At 40.1% G+C, this 10,027-nt stretch overlaps 1 pseudogene; it reads right to left on the reverse strand.

Annotated features, from left to right (window-relative positions):
• Positions 1 to 3,925: 3,925 nt before the first annotated feature.
• On the reverse strand, positions 3,926 to 6,017 carry LOC149105450 (uncharacterized; annotated as a pseudogene).
• Positions 6,018 to 10,027: the final 4,010 nt, after the last annotated feature.

Raw genomic sequence — 10,027 nt, forward strand, 5'->3', positions numbered from 1 at the left:
TTGGTGGATTAAACATCTTTTGTTGAACTAACCCAAACACTTTCACGCGACTTTCAACAGCGAACTATAAAATTCTTGAAACAAGCAATAGAAACTAAAGTTTGGAGACCAAGAAACCTAATCAGGATCTTTATGGGAGATTCAGGTCAAGGCCAGTAGACAAACCCAAACATCACTAGCGATGGGGTTTGGAGCTTAAGCGTTCTAGATAAATTTTGATATAAACAATCTGAAGTCATAAGACTCACTGTGTGGGGAGTCGTGCCTTAGAATCACAGGACTAACGAGGGAACTACAAAATAATAAACATTTGGCGATCACAAACCAAAATTCTGAATTCTATGAAAAAAATTATTGAACATCATAACACAAGCCTAAATATAGCCTTATCTTTAATACGCGCCTACCCGTGGGAGGGAGTGTGTGACGGAATTCAATGCTGAATCATATGGAAGGTGTGTATGGGAGAGACCTTATAGTTAATGCTCACCCACGTCATAAATATTTAATAATAGTTTTTGGCCTTGAAATAATTTGTAAATTAATGTATTTGTCTTTATGTGTCATATTCCTTTTGTAGGTACTTGTCCTATAACCAATTGCAGAACTTATCGTCGGGGCTTTTTAATCATTGCGCTTGGTTAAAACATGTTTAAGTAGAACTTTTACGTAATCTATATGTTAGAAAATATAGAATTCCAGAAATTTGATTTTAAAATTGGTGTGACGATAGTTCTTCTAATAGGACACTGTCAACTCGTGCTTTTCGTGGCAAGAGATCATAGATTGATAATCACTTGATCGTGATTAAGTACCTTAACTGGGGTCCAAATGTTTGCAATAGAATGATTTCTTCCCACAGTAGGAGTCTTCTTAAGTGGCCACGATTGTCAGAGAAAACCGGGCAGCACCAAAAGATCCAGGTCGGCCGTTCAACTTCAACTTTTCACATTTACAGCTATCACAGCTATCCGAAAAGATTCACAGCCTTGACAGTTTCGGAGATAGGCGTTCGTGTTTCTTCGAGATATCACCACATCAGTCATGATTTTGGCCTCACAAGCGGCCTAAAATAGCCCAAATTTCGGGCAACTATAGGTAAGCCTTGAAAATACTTTGTAAAAATTCCAGAATCTCTTATTGAATTATGATAATATATGTCTCCTTGTTGGTTGACTGCGACATATTTGAGGTCTTTCGATTGAATTTGACGGTTTTCAAGGGGTGTCAAATCTCGCTGCTGAATCAATAATGATCGAGCGTGACCCAAATTTAAGCCGTTTTCAGCGAGTCGCGTTTCAAAAATGCGGCAGTTAATCTCTAGAGAAAAATATTTTTGTGATAGTCTTTTACACTGTTATCAACATCCAGTTTAGTTAAAATTGGTGTCTGCAGGCAAATCGGAATAACTGGTCTCGCAAAGTCCAAAAAAAATCATTAGTCAAAAATATTTCCCGCCAAATGTTCAGCGATTCCGACTTTCTGCGATGTTTAGCCATGATTTAATATTAGATCTGCAAATAATAGTCATTTAGACTACAGAATAGAATATTTAAGCTGTGAAATCGATATTACCCTATGGCAATATTTCAAACTCAACAAATTCTTATCATTATCTAGGCTAAATTTTCCCTCCAAAACTCATCGCGCAGAATTCCTGCACATCAATTATTATTCATAATCAGCGAAGCGGTAAACTCAGGAATGCGAACCAGTGTTCAGTAGGTCAGAATGCAAGAAGGAAGGTTCCAAATTGGCCAAGTTGGGTTCACAAAAGTCGCTTGTCTGATTTCCTGTGTCCTAACACAGACTTCGGCAACGGAGTTTAGAAGAGAAATGATTAAACTGAAATTTGAGCCTAAACCAAGGGAGATTTAAAAAGTATAAAGGCTATGCCTTTGAAGTTGAAAAACAGCAGAACCGGAATTTTTTAGTGTGAAGGCCGTTTTCAACATCGATTTATTGAAAATTCAAACTGCCTTGCAATTTTCGTCATGTGGCAAATGGACGATGGATCTTTTCTTAAACAAAATTCATTTTAACTTTGCTAATTGTTGAAAGACAACCACTCTCCCGTTCAGTTTGAAAACTGCCTGGTCAAGTCACGTTTGAAAATGGCACGTTGCAGCTAAGCAAGCCATTGTATTTAGCTCAGCACAGAATAACAATAGCTGTCAAAACTAACAATGCCCATTCAAGACAACGATTCAGTTGTAAATTAGTTCCTCTTTGCAGGGAATTTAGAAACTGGTCTCCGGCAGAGTCATTAGTCCCTAAAACTATGCGAGAGATCGAGGAAAGTGAAAAGTAAGGATGGTGGTGACCCACTCATTGTGAAGCCCGTGGGTAAAAAGAGTAACTTATTCCAGTGTTTCTGCAGCGCATACAGAGCACTTGAGATATGCCCGACACAGTTGCTGTTGCCGACGACCAAGGAATCCTGTTTGAATATTTGTATGCTCTTCGTCGAATGTTGAATAAGAAGGTATCCAAAGGCATTGCTGGCGTAAACCTCATCGCAGCCATCGAAACTGGTCTAACGGTTTCAGAAAGGGTACGTCTGGAGCAAAACGACGTCCGCAAAGCAGCAAGACAAAAACAACAACCAAGTCAAAAGTCCTTGTTAAGTGTACTTACCTCTGCCACCCCGTCTCAAAGACCAGTCTTGCCCAGTCGCCCGGATGCAACAATGCCGTCTACAAGCATGGTAAGAGCTGATTTTTTTTCCTGGTTCCAATGAAAATACAAACAAACACAGACGAGGGGCTCGCCATGGCCGCATTACTAGCAAGTGCAATATACACTCTATGGGTAGTCAGCTTCACGATCAGCAACTCTCAACAGCTATCCTTTACAGACGACACCAGATTTTACTGACCCGTCATTTCTACACTCAACAGTTCCCGGTTTTCAGTCGGAGCGGTCGTCATTACAACTAACAGGCAATGGAAACTCTACATTTCAGCCACCATGTACTGCAAGTCAACAAGTTCAGCAACCTCTAAGTGGTGTACCATGGCACACGCTTTGTGCTCGACCCAAAGCTGTCAGAAAGTGCTGTGGCTGTGGGGAAGATTCTGTGCAGAAATACAGAACTTAGCTAAATAACATTATTGTTAAGCATGTGGATCGTCGACTAAAAGGTCACGACAATCAAACCAGTCAGCTGATTTTCAACGCCGACTTCTATAATACATACTACCATCCAATATGTAGTCACGTAAAACGGAAAAATCCACTCTTTAACGGCATGGTCCACGTGGAATGGAGCGAGTACCTTACCATGTCAACCCAGCAGAAAGAAGTAGTTGATGTATATATGACCTTAACATTATCTTTAAAGGACCATAGGGCTGTGCTTTGGTAGAAGTCCATCGTAAGACCTCATTCAAAACTGGCACCAGCTAGTGAAATCAATAATTGATAAGTAATGGTAATCGGACTCCTACACAGCAGGAGTCCTACTTGTTTATCACGAGTAAGATTATATGATTACAGACTGAATTGGACGACACAAAGTCTTATTACCAATTAATGATCGATAAAAATAACAATTTCCGAGAAAAGAAGAATAGCCAAGTTATATATAGGAAAGGGAAAATTTGCATTAAAAGACTGACAAAGGAAGCGTAAATTCTCAATTTTGAAGAAAGCCCCAATTTAGGAGTCTGTTCACTGTTTCTATGGTGATTTAAACCAAGGTTGTGATTGGTTGATTTATACTACAACTTTCAATGTTATTGGTTTATTGAACTGTTCGATAACAAATTGTCCGATAACAGCTTGGCAAGTGAATTAGTGGAACATATGAGTTTTTTAAACCAATCACAATCTAGGAAATTGTAATTTTTATGATTATAAGTGATATCTGTTGATAAAAATCAGTGTCAGTTGATTAATAATGGATATCAATGACCGATGATTTTTATGCTTTAGTCCTAAAGGCTGTCAATAACCCCAACAGCAAACTACTACAGGCACAATAATTATTACCTTTTATCTCAGCTACAGACTAAGGGCACTTATCAGATCCACCATGATCAGCCACCGTTTCCTCAATGACCCTCTTAGCTTGATGGCTTACTATTGGCATCAACTTGCAAGCTAAAAGGTTCAATGACAAGGAGAAAATAGAACCTATACATGTAGCAAGCTTAGCCATAATTGTTTTGTAAACAATGCAATAATTGCACGAGAAACCTTTGGGTCTCAAATGGGAGTCTTTCCTATACAAGTCGCTTACAATTACATAAACCAGGTGTTATAACAATTTAGTTAGAGTTCTAGTCAGGTTTTTCCTTAGAGCAAGGCCTCACAACACTGACACTGACATTGCATTATTACTGTGTCAGATACAAATTGTTCATGGGTAAGTGCAATGTTATGGCTGTCACAGAACCTCTCATCCAACTTGAGGCCTTCGAAAGCTTTATTCCCTTTCAGCGAGTTGTACATCTTTTTAAAGTCTTGCTGTAATAAACAAGGAAAACAGCGAGGCTCCTAAACTTCCTTCCCTGAACTGAGAATATTCAACAATATCATTTCATGAGCCCAAGTTGGATACGAGGTGATAAATAACAAACTAGGCACATAGCGCCAAGTTTGTTATAATCGCCTCTTATCTAACAAGGGTGAATGAAATAATAATTTATCGTCCGATTAAATTCTTCTATTACCCATTCGATATGAATATTTCAGTTTGATCTAGACAGGGTGATGGTATGAAAACACAGGAAAATCTGTTCACTTTTTCAAGTTAATGAAACATGTCAGGAAAGCGAATGAGACAGCATTTTCTTTCTAAACATTTTTTGCATATGAGTCAAACACAAGTATAATGGTTGGTAAGAGGAAGTGGGAGTTGGCCACTTAATAGGGGTTGGCCACATAATAGGGGTGCATCAGAAATTGCATCACGCTCAATTAGTAGAAATGTCAGTTTAATACAAGACCTGCTCTAGGTCAGTGGTCTTTTTAATTCTATTTCGGACTGTCAGTATCTGTCATTGCCTTTTCCAAAACAAAGACAAACTACATGTGTTAAATTTTGGTTTGCCGGTTAATAGGGGTAAAGACAATAGGAAACCCTCATCGGAAGAACTAATGGGTGGCTGCAGCCGCTTACAGGTAAAGATGGCCAGTCAATGGGGGTTTTCTTGGCAGTGTTACATAATCAGCTTATGTAGTTCTATTTATTCTGTCACCTTTTAGGCATAGTCGTAATGCAGAGTGTTTGACAATTAGTATACATTGTCCCGCAAGCCCAAATATATGCAGAGACGCTTCTGGAACTTTCTGGGATTTACATAAGTATAAAAACTTGTAGGTTTAGCTCGGCATTTCATTCATTGTTAGTGTGTGTGTTCAAGCAATAAACTTTTGCCAACCGGAGTAGTTAACAGGCAGTATTTTTCTGACAACAATTTTTTGACTTTGACAAGACAAGTGACCGCTTAATTGAGGTTTGAATGCACAAAAGTATCATTATCCCCCACCTTTCCACAAAGAGTCATTACCAGGGCCCCTAGTTTTTTTTTTCCCTGACTACATTGTTTACAATGCTAACACGATGCTTTAATTTAAACGACGATTGAACGTTTTTTTCGACACCACACCTACGTAAAATGATTGAATGCGGAGAAAGAAAAGGATATAAATTAAACTTAGGGTTACCGAATGATTAGCGGAGCAGAGAAAATAAGCTTAACTTGTTGTCACGATTCACGGACATAAGACTTAACCTTGCTAACTTGCAGGCATTTTCTTTACGTTTTGCTTGTAACAAGTCATTTAAGACATACCGATATAATATACTTACACGGCACTGTTGCGGGATTTGGATATTCCTAGATCTTTTTCTGCGTCCCCTTTCAGCTCCTGATTTAGAGCTGACCACCATTTTGAAAGACAGTTCCTGAAGCATCATTCGCTGCTCGTATTCTTGCGCTTCCATTGCTTCTCAGGCGCATATTTTCAGTAATAACTTTTTCAAGCAGCACAATATACTAGTCGTCCATTTTGCAGACGGAATAGGTCAGGAGTCAGGACACGAAGTAAAAAATGAAACCCTCACACAGCGACACAATCAAACGCAACGGTTAACAGATCGAAAAGGACGCGCAAGTCGTGCAAATATCACGTTAGAGTCGAATAGCTGAATATAAATTCGCGGTCTGATTGACTTGTGCTTGAAGGGATATTGCTGAGTCGCGAGCAAAAACTGTTGCTATCGTGAAAACAAACATGTAACTCGTGCGCATGCCATGGAAATATCAACTTGGAAATGAACAAATTAAAAAAAAAAAGGTCTGCAAAGCGTACTTGTGTGGGCTTAGATTTACTTTTATTCCATTTAATTAAACGTCAGTATTCGGGAGTTAATGTCCTACAAGTGAATGGTCCATCGCTTAGAAAGATAAAGGTATAAATGTAAATAAATAATCTAATTGTTTTAGTAGAATTCTTTCTAAAATTCACTTCAAATAACGATTTCCAGTTATTTTTTGACGTATTATTAAACTTTGCGCCTGAAAAAGATCGCTCAGATTGACTTGTCATTAAAATTGAAGTTGTGTGCGCGCGCATCAGTATTTTCAATAATTTCAATTTTTTTTTTTGAAGTTAAGAAACCGTAAATGTCCTTCGTTTAGACTTCTCAGGAATTTAAGAATGGCTGACTGTTAGGATCGAGAAACGCCCGTCAACCTCCCATTTGACAAATCGCTCATATTTTGCCTAAAGATACCCTTAGGTGACCTAATTCTAAAAATCATATTTAAAGGTTCCAGCGAATTTTTATTTTTCAGAAATTCGCGAAAATTTGAAAGCGCGGTCAAAGTGCGGTTTTTCGTGTAATGAAATGACCGAAATAAGGTGCGAGGACGAAGCGCTGCTTAAGTCTTAAAATAAACTCAATTGACTTCAAACTTCACACAAATGTGGAACAACCACTCTAATTTATTCCTCGCTTTAAACTAATCTCAGATATGTTGATATAGTGGTTTTACGAACCATTTTAAAAACAACTATGAAGCGTGTGAAAAATAACGGCAAATTATAGGTCATGTTTAACAGCATAAAAATGCATCTGGTACCTCACTTTCCGATTATTTTACTTTACAGCCTTAAAATATCATTATTAAAGATATACCATGCCAAGTTTCATGCTCGAACTCGCAGTATTTCCCTCTGTGAAAAACGAAAATCTATGTCAATGTGTTGGGTGCAAATAACACAATAATTATGCACGAACCAGAGACAAATCAATTTCAATGGCGAAAGTAAAAGGCTATCATTAATTAGAATCCCGTCAATTCACTGCTATCAGGAGAAACATAATGTCCACTGCATAAAAAACTGTTTGCAGACGTTTTCGAACCATTGCGCGTTAACTTTGTTTAATTTCGTGTCCGCCGTCATGTCTAGTTTGTCATCGCGTGTATTTCCTTAATGTCAACAACACGTGAATTGTTGTCATAACAAACGCAAGAGATTCCTGGAACCTTAATGTTTTCGATTCACCAAAACGCTTTAAGTTCGTTAAGACACAATAATGGGTCAACTTGGAATGCTTTTTAGCATCAAGGACGTTAAAGGACTGTAAATTAATCGAGTTGAAATATCTTGAAGCAAATCAAAATCGCGCCCTTATTCTAATTTGGTAAACAGCCGATCTCCGTTCAAGTTAGAGAAGTCGAGAGGTTAATCCGGCAATGTACTACCGGTACAACAACAAAATCAAACCGAGGTCATCAAAAGTGTAAGTTTAAAAGTGTAGTGGCAAGTTCCAAATAAATTTCGCCTATATAAATTGGAAACAAGATGTGAAACGGTCGGACCCGAAACAAATAAACAAAATAATAATACGACTAATTTAACCCGAAAATGTTACAGAAAACATACCTAAAAGCCGTCGATTACCCTCGATACCACTCCGCATTGCCTTAAAGAGCCCAAGCTTTCTGCTGTAAGAATCAGGGGCCTCATGAATCTGTATTTATTATATCGGCAACCATGCTGCGTGGCTGATATTCGAGACTCAGTAAAAGTTGTCACACAACCGTACGAGCAGCCCAGTCACGCTTTCACTGCTCTTGCGCAAATGTTCAACAATTCGCAGTTTACATAAACCGACTACAAGTTTAAAGTTATGACAGTAGATTGAAATGCGCTTGTTAAAGCTGTCCTATCGAGGAACAATTATTTCTTGTTTTTGAATGGCTCTTAGTTGTAGCTACAGTCGGGGAGGGGGGAGAGGGTATTCCCGGAAATTTCGGATATCTGTATGCCGTGGAAGATTAAGTGGTCTCCAGCTCTTAACGCCAACACTGAAACACTAGATGATTCTCGAAGTATCACAGGGGTCACTAAGCTAAATAATTTTGAGTGTAGCTCCGATGAGTCAATTAACCGTTGGCGCGCATATTGCATTGACCGTGGACAGGTGGAAAAACAGTTAAACCGGAAAAGCCTGTTGCACATTGTAATTTAGCGTTGTCCAACACGCAGTCGGTCTGGTTGTAATGTTAATCGTATTTGAGAGAATCTCAAGTTTTCTTTCGACACATACTGGGGTGACATACTGCTAGATGGGCGTGGCCGGGAGCCACGAGTCAATCAGTCAATTTGCTATGCTTAACCGAGAAGAGTGATAGGGAGCCACTAGTGGAAGGACTGCAGATTGTCCCTACGCTTTACCCTAATAGGCGTCTGTGTTATTCTAATGAACTGATGCTGAACTCGCTCGAGGGGGGTGGTGAGATGAGAGACCCTGGGAACGAGGTCGAGACGATTCGGCGGTTAGTTTTTCCTCTTAAGTGTCTTCCTCCTCTACTCCCTCCCCTTCTCTACACAAATTTAACGATCCTCCCCCCTTCCCCCCCCCCCCCCCCCCCGTAAGAGGTGTTTGCTAAATACCGAAGAAGTCAAACACCGGCAGTTCCTAAGAATACTTCCGCCAAGTGCAGTTGTTAATAAAATACTTCAGAAGCGCTGAGTTTGGAGCTTTTCCGCGCACGAGTGGGAGAGGTATATCTAGTCCCATGTCTTCGCACCCGCACGGTAGCATACACAGTTTCAGGTTCTTTAGGTCACCCTCCATCGCCAAGGCACAGAAGTCTTGCCGGTCGTGTACCAAAGGATGCTGGAGCTGGAGTATTTCTACAACTTCCTTTGCCTGACTAAAATTTCTCTCCTCTTCAGATGCCTGAACATGCATCTCATCAGGATCACTTTGGCGCATTGCGGCACTTAGGTGAGAGAAAAACTAGCACCTGAAAAAGACGAATATTATAAGGATCCCGGACACTGCGCATTCCCGCGCTACCAGTTCGGCGTCAACCTTTCGGCCTGTCGTTTGACCAAAGCGGAATTTTGCCATAAGATACGATTGCTGCTTCTCACTGACTGCCCTGAGAGCCCAAACCTTTTTTGAAACAACGAGGGCTTCCTGATGACCTATTGTGGCTTTGAGTTAAGCGCCAACGCCTGCTCCAAGCAAGGTTTGTACCACATTTTGGCTAAGTCCATAAGGAAATAGCTTTCCAGGGACTGAGTACATTTCTCCAGCGACAAGTGCCTCTCTAAAGTAGACAGCCTATAAAAGACACGAATGCAGCGGCCTTGAAGACATCAATACACCCCTACCGTGCATGGTTACAATCTATGGAAACCTCAGCAGACGCTTCCTCGGTCACACCCGTTGATAATGGCACTGATGTTAAGGTCGCAGTCACTCTTCTCGGTTAAGCATGGCGAGTTGACTGACTTGACTCCTGGCTCCCGGCCACGCCCATCTAGCAGTATGTCACCCCAGTATGTGTCGAAAGAAAACTTGAGATTCTCTCAAATACGATTAACATTACAACCAGACCGACTGCGTGTTGGACAACGCTAAATTACAATGTGCAACAGGCTTTTCCGGTTTAACTGTTTTTCCACCTGTCCACGGTCAATGCAATATGCGCGCCAACGGTTAATTGACTCATCGGAGCTACACTCAAAATTATTTAGCTTAGTGACCCCTGTG

The sequence above is a fragment of the Orbicella faveolata genome, unplaced genomic scaffold (genome assembly GCF_042242905.1).
Source record: "Orbicella faveolata isolate gen_17 unplaced genomic scaffold, um_ofav_v1 contig_34, whole genome shotgun sequence".
NCBI classification, from domain to species: domain Eukaryota; kingdom Metazoa; phylum Cnidaria; class Anthozoa; order Scleractinia; family Merulinidae; genus Orbicella; species Orbicella faveolata.